We start from the raw sequence: 15705 nt of genomic DNA on the forward strand, positions 1-15705 counted from the left end.
CTAGAGGAGTAAAAGAAAATCAGCATTTTAGGGTTTTGAAGACAGTTTTCTCGGCAGGCAAGTCTCTCACTGGTCAGGAAAACCTAGCATGTCTTCTTAGGGGCTACAATGCTTTACTTAAACAACAGTTTTTCTCCCTACAATAATTTAAATATAAGGCACATATAGGAAGTAAAAGTTTACCAAACAGGTGTAAATCCTTGAAACAGGGATTGGGCGATCATTCACTCAAAAACCCTTAAATTTTGGCAATAAAATATGCGTACTGCACGTATTTTATGCCCTTTCTAGCTCCTCTTGCGAATAACTCAGCTAATAATGCTCTGTTTTCGAAAAATCCAGTTTAAACACCCTCAAAATAATTCAAAACTAACATAAATAACAAACATAACCTAAATCTGTCATTTCACGTGACATCTGTCATGTGTATAGTAGTGTCGTCAGTTTTAAAAATATTGCAACGTTGCTGTAACTATACTATCTAAAATCTCTAAATTACAGTTATAGACTATTACTAGGAATTTAAAATAATTCCTTTTTAATGTTTTTATTTATGTAAATAAACATTCCAGCCTTAAAAAAACAATAATTTTATTTAATAACTGATACAGTTGGGCAACGTCGCTCCCACTGTCTGACATACCAAAGAACGTTGACTCTCGAGCATTAAACTTAATAGAGTATCGCTATTTAATATTTTTTTTTGTCGAGTGTCGCGTTGCTAGTAAAAAAATTTATAAACTAGTTCATAACTACGGTAGGACCAGTGATAATTTATTATTTCTTCGTTTACTTAAAAAGTCGTATTAAAATCCTATAATAAGCTATAACCATTTATACATTGCTACTCTACAAAGTCTATAGTCATCACTCAAAAGACTGTCAACAAGAACAAATGTCAACACAGCAGAGCGAACATAACCTAGTTTTTCTACCGACGTTTCATAACATAGAAATTTTTGAAAAATGTTAAATAACCTTCTGCTAAAGCGTATTTACGACCCCAAAACAACAGTCCTACTGGTAGGATTTATCGAATTTTCGGCCCCGCGGCGAGATTCCGGGCAAACTATTTATAGACCCCTGCGGCCCCGAAGTTTCCTAATTAGGCGTTAAGAAAGGCAAGTAGTCGGCAAAAATAATCGGATTTAGCCCGTATAAACTTATTATTTATTTGCGGCGTGTGTCTAAAACTTTTAGCGAACCGGTCTCCCACCATTATTCAAAAAAAAAAAAAGTTCTACTCCCTTATGATAGAAATCCTGTATATGTGGAGGGTTATTCCCGAGGATGTTAGATATATGAAGGAGCTGTTGTGATAAAGGAATATTGACAGTTATAAGTTGGTAAGTAGCTTTTAGGTCTTATTATGAGGAGGCCAAGGGATGTAAAGACTTGACCTAAGGTTTTAAATCTTCTTCGGTCCATGTAGTCCCTTGTGATCTTTGATTTTGTCAGGAAAGAAGTGTCAAACCCATTTACCTCTTTTCCCTTCTCGACACTATCTAAGTTTTTTATTATAAATTATATATACCAGTAAAGGTTTATTAGTTACAAGTTTAATTTATACCAATATAAGGGTATCGAACCTGGTAATGGGGAAGTTATATTTATTAGTTTTGTCTGTATCAAATTGCTAATTATTACTACAGTTCAACCCAAAATATAAAGTGATTAACTGTAGTAATACATTTTATTAGAACCAGTTTAACTGTATTCTCTTCTCGCTACCATAGAGAGGTATCCATCTATAGTCTTTTATGTTGAGTTGCTCTGTAATTTATATTAAAAAAGAAAAAAAACCCTCGGCAATATTCATTATGCCACTAAATTGCTTTACCCAAACGGTCTGTCCTCATAATAAATGAAACAAAGAAGTAAATTTCGAGAAAGTATATAGTATAGAAGAAACCTCAAATAAAGGGAGTAAAAGTGGGGCCCTGTAGGGCCCTGTTACTAATTAAGGCCGCGGCATATGAGAGAAGACGGTTAAGGAGAGTACGAACTGCAAAAATAAATTAGTGCTAATATCAGCGAAAATCCTCTCTCTCAGGAAAAGGCAAACGTCTAAATGGAGGCCGTACGTTTTCGTCAATTACTTTTTGTGCGTATATGTTTCGTTTTGCGCGTCGTCTCGTTAACGAGGCTTGAAGATGCATTAAGTAAATAAAGGCGTTAGTTGTTAATTAAATATAATAATTGAATTTATAAGAAAATATATATCATAAAATATTTGTGGACAAAGCTTCTTATTCATCGATTAAAGAGAATTCAACTTTTCTCCCTATTGTGGTTTCATTTTATTAATAGTGTCTGGATGGATTGCAAATAGTGTTTTTCGGGTATAATTGGTCTAATTATCCAAGAAAAATATCAGTTTATTCCCATCCTCTTCTAATTTTTAAACTGAGGTAGGGATATATATTTTTTTATGGTAAACACAAGCACAAGAGGAAAGTCCTATGTCACTCTTGGAGTGCTTGCGCGACGATATTTGTGGGCGTTTATCTTGAATCGCTGTAGGTTGTATGCGTCGGGAAATATGTGAGGTGGAAGCCCGTTCTACAAAGAAGATGAATGAGTTCCGATACAGCGACGTCCTTGGGGTAGGCAGGTGGACTCGATGTTGATGAGCCGCAACTGCTAGACGCGTCCTTCTTGCCGGAACAGCCCTGGGTGAAATCAGGCCTGCCAGCCACCTTTCTCCTGTGCTCCAGACTATCCAGACTCTTTGTCAGTTCTGGTTTGTCGATAAGACGAATAACTCTCTTCTGTATAGAATCCAGTAGGTTTAAACGATGCTTGGGTGCAGAGCTCCAGACATGCGAGCAATATTCGAGGGAAGGGCGTATTTGAGCTTTATAAAGAGTCAGCAGCTGTTCTGGTGTATACAGTTTTTTCGTTTTGAAAAGCACTCCGAGTTTTTTGGAAGCCGCCCTGGCGACCTCGGCAACGTGGTCATGCCAGGACACACTGTTGGTGACCTCGACTCCTAGAAGATGTAAAGATGATTTCATTGGCAATGTTTTCCCTGCCATAACCAGCTCCGGGCCACCAAGGTTAGTCTTCATCGTAAATACGGCAGCCTGCGTTTTTTTAGCGTTAAAATTGACCAGATTGTTACCGCCCCACTCCAAGATTGCTCTTATATCATTGTTGATTGAAGCTACTTGTTGCTGCCTAAGATTCTGAGAACTTGCGGCTGTCGTTGGTTTGGCGGACTTAAATGTGGAAATAAGTGTGCTATCGTCCGCAAAGCTGTAGATTGGATTGACAGTGGTTCCTAGCAAATCGTTGATATATATCAAGAAAAGGGTCGGGGATAGAATGCATCCTTGAGTCCTCTCAATTAACTCCAGCGTTAATGTTAAATTTGTCGGAGAGGTATCCATCGACGGCTACTTGGATTGTTCGTTGTTCAAGAAAACTTTTGATCCAATTCAATAATGAGTTTTGTATGCCGATTGAGGAGAACTTGGTTAGTAGTCCCTCATGCCACACTCTGTCAAATGCCTTGGAAATGTCAAGAGCGACTGAGCGGGACTCGCCGTGCTTCTCCAAGGTCTTCGTCCACAAGTGTGTGACGTAAGCCAGAAGATCGCCGGTCGATCTAAGCTTTCGGAAGCCGTATTGATGATCGCTGATTAGTCCAGATGATTCCAGATATCTTAACAGTTGTTGGTTGACTGCTTTCTCCATAATCTTCGATATTACTGGAACTAGTGCAATCGGGCGGTAATTGGAGGGCATCGTCTTCTTACCCTTTTTGGGTACAGCTTGCACTCGAGTAGTTTTCCAGCTTGTTAAGAGCGAAGCTCTTATATGTGCTCATGAAGAATTGACAGATTTTAGGACTCGCGTCACATAAACGTTAATAATTTTGCTTCTATGGCGAATTTTTTTTTCTGGTTTTCACCGTTTTATGTGGGAAGGTTGAGGCTACGGGATGATGTAATTTTTTTTTGACCACGCCGTGGCAAAAAACTGCTTTTTTCGCGAAAACAGTCGGTGCAGCAGTTTGTGGAAAACTGACTGAGCTGAATTTTCTGAAACTCACTGACGTCAAAGCCCTTCATGGGAAGCAGTGCAGAAAGGGCGCTTTTTAAAAAAAACCCATTGGAAGTGGGATTTTTCTGTGAATGAAATTTGAACTTTTTGCGCGGTACCTCGCGGACTTAAACATTTGTGGGGCCTTAACGGTGACCTTCATGATGATGCGAATAAAACAGCCCTTTTCTACGTGAATGTAGCTATTTTTTTTGTTAAAACAATTTTTTTTAAAAAGCAACTGCTTCCGAGATAAACGAGCTCAAACGTAAAATTTTTTTTTTCGAAAAAAAAAAGTGAATTTTTCGAGAAATGATTTTGTTTTTACTAAAAAATTTTTTTTTTAATTTTTTTTGTTTACGCTGTTTGAAAGCCTAATCCTTTAGGATTAAATAGAGGTATTAGTCATGTCGCTAGGTATTATACAGGGTAAGCTGTGTTAACAAATATAAACCCTTTTTTGAGTCTTTTTTTGATCGATTTTTTCTATTTTTCTTAATAACTCTTTAATGGCGGCACCTAGACATTTCAAACTTTCAGCGTTTTAAGAACTTTTTAAAAGCTATTTTTCGACATAGTCTACAGTCCCCTACGTAAAGCAGTTTTTGCTCTACACCTTTTTTTAACTTTGACGCTTTATACCGGCATACCTATGACACCTACGAAAACCATTTTTTTTCTGAAATCACCGGACACTATGTGGCTATAATCCATTAAAAACCGTTTTTCTTGAAATGTTACCGTTTTTCCGCAACGCGCTGTTATTTAAGAAAAACTCCAAAAAATAAGCCGTTCCAATCAACCAGTCATACCGTCGACACCACGGGAGCCAACGCATGGTACAATATAGTTAGCGGTCCAGCACCCAATTTTAAAGCATACGGACGACGTCGCACATGGCCAGATGACGTAATCGCGGGGTTTTCGGTATCGTGGCGGCAAATTCGGCCCGTTTGCTTTACGAGTTAGAGTAGGAAAAGCGGTTTGAAAAGCGGTTGAGATATGCAAATTTTGAGATCTACTAAACTAAAATTAAAGAGCGGAGCGTATTGTAACACATCATGGTTCTCTGAAGCATGATACCCAGAAATAAGTAAGTAATATTTCATCAGTAATATAATGAAATTTATTTCTGATTATAATAGATAATGAGACCTTCCCTTTTCTCTCGATATTTACTATAGATGTTAATTTTTTACGAAGTACTAAAAAAAAAAAAGTTCGGTAGAGCACCATGCCGAGACTAAGGTTTGAACTCAGAGCCTTGTGAGGATACGGCAGGTCTCTTCCCCACTGCGTGTTTAGGGCACTCCTTGGATAATTGTGGAGATTTTTTTTTGTAGTACTGTCAAAAATTTTGAAAATTTCTACTGATCCCCATGGACTAGACGCGAAGCGTCTACTTGTTGGAAATTGGCCCTGTTTACATGATGCCGTGAACAGTCTACATAAGGGAGGAGTCAATTCGTCTGCACAACGTTTTAGTATTAGAGCTGAAATTCCATCGGGTCCAGTAGCTTTGTTGGTGTCTACGCTTTTAAGAATTTTTTTTATAATTCGTTGGGGAAACAAAATTTCTCCCATCGATGAAATCACCCTTTGGCAAATATGGCGGTGTTTTGCCTCGCGAGTGCAGAGTAGAATTGGACGCGAAGAGTTTACCCAGTAAGTTGGCTTTTTCCCTTGCTGTTACCGCGATAGAACCATCATCTGCTGTTAGGGGTGGCAAGGCCGACTTAGCAAATCCTTGACTAACGGCTTTCGATACCGACCAGAAAGATCTTGTTCCATTTGGGCAGTTTAGCAGTTTGTTTTTGATCCTGTTGTTGTGACTCTCTTTGCATTCATAAATAATTCGCTTGCAGCTATTTCTGCGGAGGCTAAAAAGTTCCTCCGATTTTTAATGGAAGGACGTTGACGCCATTTGAATAAAATTACCATATAAATGAGAATGCAATTTGTCCCGGTATTTTTAGACCAAGAGTATCAGTGTCTTTTTTTATTTCACCTTCAATTTCTTAAAGTGGACAAGATTAATGAAAGGGTCGAGAAGAACAAAAGATAACTGAATTAATAATTGAACTTTTAACCTATAAATCTCTATTTTAAATACAAATGAAAAAAAGGCATAACTATAAAATACCCTAATAAATGGTTGTACTATTGGCGTTCACTTATGATAATGAATATGAAATAAAATGTAAATCCGATTTCCTTTTAAAAGTGCACCAGCCGATCAAGAAGAATTGGAATCATTTAAAAGGATAAGGAAGAAAAACATGCTAAAGGAAAAATGAAATAGAATACATAAAGCGAAAGAATAAGAATTAAAAGAAAACGGAAATGAAGCAACAGAAAAAAATTTAGAAACCCCAATTAACACTATAAAAACAAATCAAAGAAATAAGTTGAAAGTAAAGGAAACATCAACGTTATGCTCTCAGGAAAAGAAACTACTGAAAATGAAGGAAACACATAAAGAAATAATTTAACAGATATGCAAATACTGATTTTAATAATTTTTAATATTTTAGGCGCTCACTGTAAACTACATTTAAATTGCATAGAGTATTAATTTTTTTTTTATTGTCATGTAGGATTAAGTTTATATTAAGTGATCTATAACTATAGTTAAAAATTTAAAAATAAGCAGGAATAATTTAAAAAATGCAAAATATAAATTAACATATTATTTTTTGTAACAATAAGAACAAATTAGTGAATTGACTAAATTAATAATAGGTTTTCCATTACTTTTTGTACTTTTCTGGCATATTTATTTAATTCCCTGATACATCCAAACCTCAAACTTTATTATACAAATGTTTATTATTATTATTATAAATTAAAATTAGCATCAAGAGGGGGAGGGGAGCCACGTCGATCCTATATCCTAGACAGAGATTTTATTACCCCCCAAGCTAATTTCCGTTTATAAACTGCAACAAATTATGCATTATTCCGTAGTATTTTTTTCTTAAAACTTTATCGTTAATTTTCCGACATTACGATTAAACCGGGAAACAAAACTTACAAGGCAATAAATCACCATATGCCCTGCTACACCCCCACCCATTTGGCTAATGCCGCCCGAAAAACTAATAAAAGGTCGGCAATAAAATATGAGCGCGAGCGGGGTTGAGGAGGGCGGAAACGGTTCCGAAATCTCAAATCCCTTCTAATGACACTCGTTCCCTTCTACAAATACAATGTATCATTTTTGACCGTGACTTATTACCACCACCTCCCGGTATAACTCTTAATAAAATATCACGTGATTTATGCACGGTCTGAACGTTTCAGTAAATTTTGATTTTGAGGAATATTAAGTTTTTTTTTTAGGGGGTCTATTAGCTTTACGAGAGGTTGCTTTCGCGAAAATTCCGCCATATTTTAAGTTAACTGTCATAACTGTTTTTTGATTGGCAACACCAATTTCTTTCATGTCATTTGTCATAGCTGTCAATGCTAATGCTGTCAACTGAATAGGATTTAACCTCACTATTTTTATTAACCTATCTTGTCATGTGTCAAAGCTGTCAACTGAAACTATCCTAACCCCCACTTTTTAAACGCAGCTTGAAGGGGGTTAGTGTTGTCAACTGCAGGGAATTTTCACTTTCAAAGAGCGAATAGAAAACTTTTACTAACTTGGACTGCAATGACTTAAAAAATAATTAAAATTTACATGTTCTGCATGTATCTTTGGTACGACTATCAACTGAAGATGGCCTCTAACCTCATTTTTTTTGAACATCGCTTGCATCAGTATAATATGACCAATCGCCGGTTCTGAATTCGAATGCTGTCACTATAACTTAAAACTGTCATTTAATTACAAAAGCAAATTTGATGAAAAAGGATATGTATGTATGTTGTGGCACATTGAAAAGCTTGTCATCTGTCAGACATGTTCGGTTGAAATAGTTTGACCTAACACTCAAATATCTGGGTCTCAGATGGGTTCTCATGCCAAAAAGTGGGTCAAAAGTTTATTATTTGCCATTCTACCGCATCTCACCTCTCTAATATGCCTTGAATCATCTTGAAATGTTACTTTTTGTATTTAATTGAAACGATTAAAGACGTGGACCATAAATTCACTGCAATCGTCAATGATTCCTGGGTCTCAGAATCGTTTTCATGCCAAAAAGGGGGTCAAAAGTCCATTATTTGCCATTCTACCGCATCTCACCTCTCTAATATGTCTTGAATCATCTTGAAATGTTACTTTTCGTATTTAATTGAAACGATTAAAGACGTGAACCATTAATTCACTGCGATCGTCAATGATTCCTGGGTCTCAGAAGGGTTTTCATGCCTAAAAGGGGGTCAAAAATCCATTATTTGGTATTCTACCGCATCTCACCTCTCTAATATGCCTTGAATCATCCTGAAATGTTGCTTTTCGTATGTAATTGAACCGATTAAAGACCTGAACCATCAATTCATTATGATCGTCAATGATTCCTGGGCCTCAGAAGGGTTTTCATGCCAAAAAGAGGATCAAAAGTCCATTATTTGCCATTCTACCGCATCTCACCTCTCTAATATGCCTTGAATCATCTTGAAATGTTACTTTTCGTATGTAATTGAACTAATTAAAGACGTGAACCATCAATTCACATTGCGATCGTCTATGATTCCTGGGTCTCAGAAGGGTTTTCATGCCAAAAAGGGGGTCAAAAGTCCATTATTTGCCATTCTACCGCATCTCACCTCTCTAATATGCCTTGAATCATCTTGAAATGTTACTTTTCGTATGTAATTGAACCGATTAAAGACGTGAACCATCAATTCATTACAATCGTCAATGATTCCTGGGTCTCAGAAGGGTTTTCATGCCAAAAAGGGGGTCAAAAGTCCATTATTTGCCATTCTACCGCATCTCACCTCTCTAATATGCCTTGAATCATCTTGAAATGTTACTTTTCGTATGTAATTGAACCGATTAAAGACGTGAACCATCAATTCATTACAATCGTCAATGATTCCTGGGTCTCAGAAGGGTTTTCATGCCAAAAAGGGGGCCAAAAGTCCATTATTTGCCATTCTACCGCATCTCACCTCTCTAATATGCCTTGAATCATCTTGAAATCTTACTTTTCGTATGTAATTGAACCGATTAAAGACGTGAAACATAAATTCATTACAATCGTCAATGATTCCTGGGTCTCAGAAGGGTTTTCATGCCAAAAAGGGGGCCAAAAGTCCATTATTTGCCATTCTACCGCATCTCACCTCTCTAATATGCCTTGAATCATCTTGAAATGTTACTTTTCGTATGTAATTGAACCGATTAAAGACGTGAACCATCAATTCATTACAATCGTCAATGATTCCTGGGTCTCAGAAGGGTTTTCATGCCAAAAAGGGGGTCAAAAGTCCATTATTTGCCATTCTACCGCATCTCACCTCTCTAATATGCCTTGAATCATCTTGAAATGTTACTTTTCGTATGTAATTGAACCGATTAAAGACGTGAACCATCAATTCATTACAATCGTCAATGATTCCTGGGTCTCAGAAGGGTTTTCATGCCAAAAAGGGGGTCAAAAGTCCATTATTTGCCATTCTACCGCATCTCACCTCTCTAATATGCCTTGAATCATCTTGAAATGTTACTTTTCGTATGTAATTGAACCGATTAAAGACGTGAAACATAAATTCATTACAATCGTCAATGATTCCTGGGTCTCAGAAGGGTTTTCATGCCAAAAAGGGGGCCAAAAGTCCATTATTTGCCATTCTACCGCATCTCACCTCTCTAATATGCCTTGAATCATCTTGAAATGTTACTTTTCGTATGTAATTGAACCGATTAAAGACGTGAACCATCAATTCATTACAATCGTCAATGATTCCTGGGTCTCAGAAGGGTTTTCATGCCAAAAAGGGGGCCAAAAGTCCATTATTTGCCATTCTACCGCATCTCACCTCTCTAATATGCCTTGAATCATCTTGAAATCTTACTTTTCGTATGTAATTGAACCGATTAAAGACGTGAAACATAAATTCATTACAATCGTCAATGATTCCTGGGTCTCAGAAGGGTTTTCATGTCAAAAAGGGGGTCAAAAGTCCATTATTTGCCATTCTACCGCATCTCACCTCTCTAATATGCCTTGAATCATCTTGAAATCTTACTTTTCGTATGTAATTGAACCGATTAAAGACGTGAAACATAAATTCATTACAATCGTCAATGATTCCTGGGTCTCAGAAGGGTTTTCATGTCAAAAAGGGGGTCAAAAGTCCATTATTTGCCATTCTACCGCATCTCACCTCTCTAATATGCCTTGAATCATCTTGAAATGTTACTTTTCGTATGTAATTGAACCGATTAAAGACGCGAACCATCAATTCATTACAATCGTCAATGATTCCTGGGTCTCAGAAGGGTTTTCATGCCAAAAAGGGGAGTCAAAAGTCCATTATTTGCCATTCTACCGCATCTCACCTCTCTAATATGCCTTGAATCATCTTGAAATGTTACTTTTCGTATTTAATTAAACCGATTAAAGACGTGAACCACTAATTCACTGCGATCGTCAATGATTCCTGGGTCTCAGAAGGGTTTTCATGCCAAAAAGGGGGCCAAAAGTCCATTATTTGCCATTCTACCGCATCTCACCTCTCTAATATGCCTTGAATCATCTTGAAATGTTACTTTTCGTATGTAATTGAACCGATTAAAGACGTGAACCATCAATTCATTACAATCGTCAATGATTCCTGGGTCTCAGAAGGGTTTTCATGCCAAAAAGGGGAGTCAAAAGTCCATTATTTGCCATTCTACCGCATCTCACCTCTCTAATATGCCTTGAATCATCTTGAAATGTTACTTTTCGTATGTAATTGAACCGATTAAAGACGTGAACCATCAATTCATTACAATCGTCAATGATTCCTGGGTCTCAGAAGGGTTTTCATGCCAAAAAGGGGGTCAAAAGTCCATTATTTGCCATTCTACCGCATCTCACCTCTCTAATATGCCTTGAATCATCTTGAAATGTTACTTTTCGTATGTAATTGAACCGATTAAAGACGTGAACCATCAATTCATTACAATCGTCAATGATTCCTGGGTCTCAGAAGGGTTTTCATGCCAAAAAGGGGGTCAAAAGTCCATTATTTGCCATTCTACCGCATCTCACCTCTCTAATATGCCTTGAATCATCTTGAAATGTTACTTTTCGTATGTAATTGAACCGATTAAAGACGTGAAACATAAATTCATTACAATCGTCAATGATTCCTGGGTCTCAGAAGGGTTTTCATGCCAAAAAGGGGGCCAAAAGTCCATTATTTGCCATTCTACCGCATCTCACCTCTCTAATATGCCTTGAATCATCTTGAAATGTTACTTTTCGTATGTAATTGAACCGATTAAAGACGTGAAACATAAATTCATTACAATCGTCAATGATTCCTGGGTCTCAGAAGGGTTTTCATGCCAAAAAGGGGGTCAAAAGTCCATTATTTGCCATTCTACCGCATCTCACCTCTCTAATATGCCTTGAATCATCTTGAAATGTTACTTTTCGTATGTAATTGAACCGATTAAAGACGTGAACCATCAATTCATTACAATCGTCAATGATTCCTGGGTCTCAGAAGGGTTTTCATGCCAAAAAGGGGGTCAAAAGTCCATTATTTGCCATTCTACCGCATCTCACCTCTCCAATATGCCTTGAATCATCTTGAAATGTTACTTTTCGTATGTAATTAAACCGATTAAAGACGTGAAACATAAATTCACTGCGATCGTCAATGATTCTTGGGTCTCAGAAGGGTTTTCATGCCAAAAAGGGGGTCAAAAGTCCATTATTTGCCATTCTACCGCATCTCACCTCTCTAATATGCCTTGAATCATCTTGAAATGTTACTTTTCGTATGTAATTGAACCGATTAAAGACGTGAAACATAAATTCACTGCGATCGTCAATGATTCTTGGGTCTCAGAAGGGTTTTCATGCCAAAAAGTGGGTCAAAAGTCCATTATTTGCCATTCTACCGCATCTCACCTCTCTAATATGCCTTGAATCATCTTGAAATGTTACTTTTCGTATGTAATTGAACCGATTAAAGACGTGAAACATAAATTCACTGCGATCGTCAATGATTCTTGGGTCTCAGAAGGGTTTTCATGCCAAAAAGGGGGTCAAAAGTCCATTATTTGCCATTCTACCGCATCTCACCTCTCTAATATGCCTTGAATCATCTTGAAATGTTACTTTTCGTATGTAATTGAACCGATTAAAGACGTGAAACATAAATTCATTACAATCGTCAATGATTCCTGGGTCTCAGAAGGGTTTTCATGCCAAAAAGGGGGTCAAAAGTCCATTATTTGCCATTCTACCGCATCTCACCTCTCTAATATGCCTTGAATCATCTTGAAATGTTACTTTTCGTATGTAATTGAACCGATTAAAGACGTGAAACATAAATTCACTGCGATCGTCAATGATTCTTGGGTCTCAGAAGGGTTTTCATGCCAAAAAGGGGGTCAAAAGTCCATTATTTGCCATTCTACCGCATCTCACCTCTCTAATATGCCTTGAATCATCTTGAAATGTTACTTTTCGTATGTAGTTGAACCGATTAAAGACGTGAAACATAAATTCACTGCGATCGTCAATGATTCTTGGGTCTCAGAAGGGTTTTCATGCCAAAAAGGGGGTCAAAAGTCCATTATTTGCCATTCTACCGCATCTCACCTCTCTAATATGCCTTGAATCATCTTGAAATGTTACTTTTCGTATTTAATTAAACCGATTAAAGACGTGAACCACTAATTCACTGCGATCGTCAATGATTCCTGGGTCTCAGAAGGGTTTTCATGCCAAAAAGGGGGCCAAAAGTCCATTATTTGCCATTCTACCGCATCTCACCTCTCTAATATGCCTTGAATCATCTTGAAATGTTACTTTTCGTATTTAATTAAACCGATTAAAGACGCGAACCATCAATTCATTACGATCGTCTATGATTCCTGGGTCTCAGAAGGGTTTTCATGCCAAAAAGGGGGTCAAAAGTCCATTATTTGCCATTCTACCGCATCTCACCTCTCTAATATGCCTTGAATCATCTTGAAATGTCACTTTTCGTATTTAATTAAACCGATTAAAGACATGAACCATCAATTCATTACGACCGTCAATGATTCCTGGGTCTCAGATGGGTTTTTATGCCAAAAAGTGGGTCAAAAGTCCATTATTTGGCATTCTACCGCATCTCACCTCTCTAATATGCCTTGAATCATCTTGAAATGTTATTTTTTGTATTTAATTAAACCGATTAAAGACGCGAACCATCAATTCATTACGATCGTCAATGATTCCTGGATCTCAGAAGGGTTTTCATGCCAAAAAGGGGGTCAAAAGTCCATTATTTGCCATTCTACCGCATCTCACCTCTCTAATATGCCTTAAATCATCTTGAAATGTTACTTTTCGTATGTAATTGAACTAATTAAAGACGTAACACATCAATTCATTACGATCGTCAATGATTCCTGGGTCTCAGAAGGGTTTTTATGCCAAAAAGTGGGTCAAAAGTCCATTATTTGGCATTCTACCGCATCTCACCTCTCTAATATGCCTTGAATCATCTTGAAATGTTATTTTTCGTATTTAATTAAACCGATTAAAGACGCGAACCATCAATTCATTACGATCGTCTATGATTCCTGGGTCTCAGAAGGGTTTTCATGCCAAAAAGGGGGTCAAAAGTCCATTATTTGCCATTCTACCGCATCTCACCTCTCTAATATGCCTTGAATCATCTTGAAATGTTACTTTTCGTATTTAATTGAACTGATTAAAGACGTGAGCCATTAATTCATTATGATCGTCAATGATTCCTGGATCTCAGATGGGTTTTCATGCCTAAAAGGAGGTCAAAATTCGCCTTACATCACTTTTTCTGTTGAGAGCCAAAAAGGAACAGAAGCAAGTTTACTTCCTTCCGTCCTTCTTTAGCACATAATTAGATTCGAACTGTAAAGAGGATGCAGCGACACGATAAACCTTTTCACTCTTACACACACACACACACACACACGTAGAGGATGTCGTCGCATCCGAAAATGCAGCTTTTCATTTTCGTTTCGTTGATGCTGCTGATGCTGTTTCCGTTTTGCCATTCTTGTTTTAATTTAATTAACACCGGCATTACAGCTTGTCGGGCGTAATTACTTGCGTCGTTACGTGGGGAGGGTTCCCTCTAACCCACACCCCCCCACCCTAAAAGGGGTGCGAGCCACCCTTCCTTGTGTCTACTATACGTGGTGCATGTACTACGTTGCACCACTGAACTTATAATTGAATTGCCATGAATTAATTACATTAATAACGTACTTAGAATGTGAGTGCGTATAATGGCGTCTACTTATATATTATATATGAAGTGCATGAGAGATTATTATAACGTGATAAGGTGATGGAGGATATAGTCTGGATTGGATATTGGTTTTTCCAGAAGTACGCTATTCGGATCGGGAAGTTCCACTAATGGCGGCAACCGTATTTATTTACGCCCGAAGAAACTTCCGATAAGCGAAAGAGCGGAGGGAGTTTCACACGCTCGCGAATATTCACGGATTCAAAGAGTGTCTGCAGGTTCGTTAAGCATAAGAAGAGTTTCCTTTTGATGTCGGGTAATTAAGGAAGGTGCCGACGTTTTGCAGTTGATGGCGAGGCAGCGAAAGGGCAAATATAGGAACGTTGCTGCCCTATATATATATATATCACGTGGCGAAAAAGGGAAAATCTTCGCTTGATGTGGTTTTTAGTTTGGGAGTTTGTGGGAGTGTAACTTGCGACGATAGTTCAGGTTTCTTTTTTTTTATTGAAGGTAAAAACACAAAATCTACAGCATTACTTCTGTAAAAGTGTATGATCAGCATCTTTGGAATAATGCATGAATTTTTCGAGATAGTTCAGGTGTTAAAAAGTGATGTATAGATTAAAAGTTCAATATTTGTTCGTATAAGATCTTCTTGAACAACCAATGAGTTTTTTTAATTTGTTTGAGACACAGGTGTATGTGAGATAAGAGCCATCGTATAATATGAATACCGTTGTTCAAAAAAAAAAATCTTTCAGGCAGTTAACGTTAGTTTTTCCTTTTTCGGAAAAAACCTCAAAAGACATTTTTTAAGAAAATTTAATTTCCTTTCATCTCATATGCATTACGATTAAAAATACTTTTTAATACTGATGAAACAAGGCAAACGACACTGCTAAGCAAAAAAATCTAGAGGTACCTATGCTTTTAGTTTTTCCTAATTTACTTAAAAACTATGAAATTTCCAATAAATACTTATAAGACATTTCTTAAAAACAATTCAATTCCCTATAATCTGATATGCATTACAACTAGAAAGAATGCAAATAATATTATATGCAAAAGAACTAGGGGTACGTATTGGTTCAGTTTTTCCTAGTTTACTCGAAAACTATGCATTTTCAGAAAAAACATCAAAAAACATTTTTTTAAGGAAATTTAATTTCCTTTCATCTGATACGCATTACAATTAAAAATACTTTTTAATACTGATGAAACAAGGCAAACGACACTGCTAAGCAAAAAAAAAAACTAGAGGTACCTATGCTCTTAGTTTTTTCAAATTTACTTAAAAACTATGAAATT

General features: G+C 37.0%; 1 protein-coding gene across 6 annotated transcripts in view; it reads left to right on the forward strand.

Moving 5' to 3' along the window:
- The window catches only part of LOC126733736 (hemicentin-1), a 613913-nt gene that overhangs the window by 409450 nt on the left and 188758 nt on the right, over nucleotides 1-15705 (forward strand). The window contains exon 1 of one of the 6 annotated variants that reach the window (XM_050437124.1): nucleotides 934-1346. The exons of the other annotated variants lie outside the window; for them this stretch is intronic. The gene's annotated coding sequence lies outside the window, so the exon portion shown is untranslated. Of the gene's footprint in view, nucleotides 1-933; nucleotides 1347-15705 lie in introns of those variants that run through there. 6 annotated transcript variants of the gene reach the window in all.

Source organism: Anthonomus grandis, chromosome 3 (assembly GCF_022605725.1).
Source record: "Anthonomus grandis grandis chromosome 3, icAntGran1.3, whole genome shotgun sequence".
NCBI classification, from domain to species: Eukaryota; Metazoa; Arthropoda; class Insecta; order Coleoptera; family Curculionidae; genus Anthonomus; species Anthonomus grandis.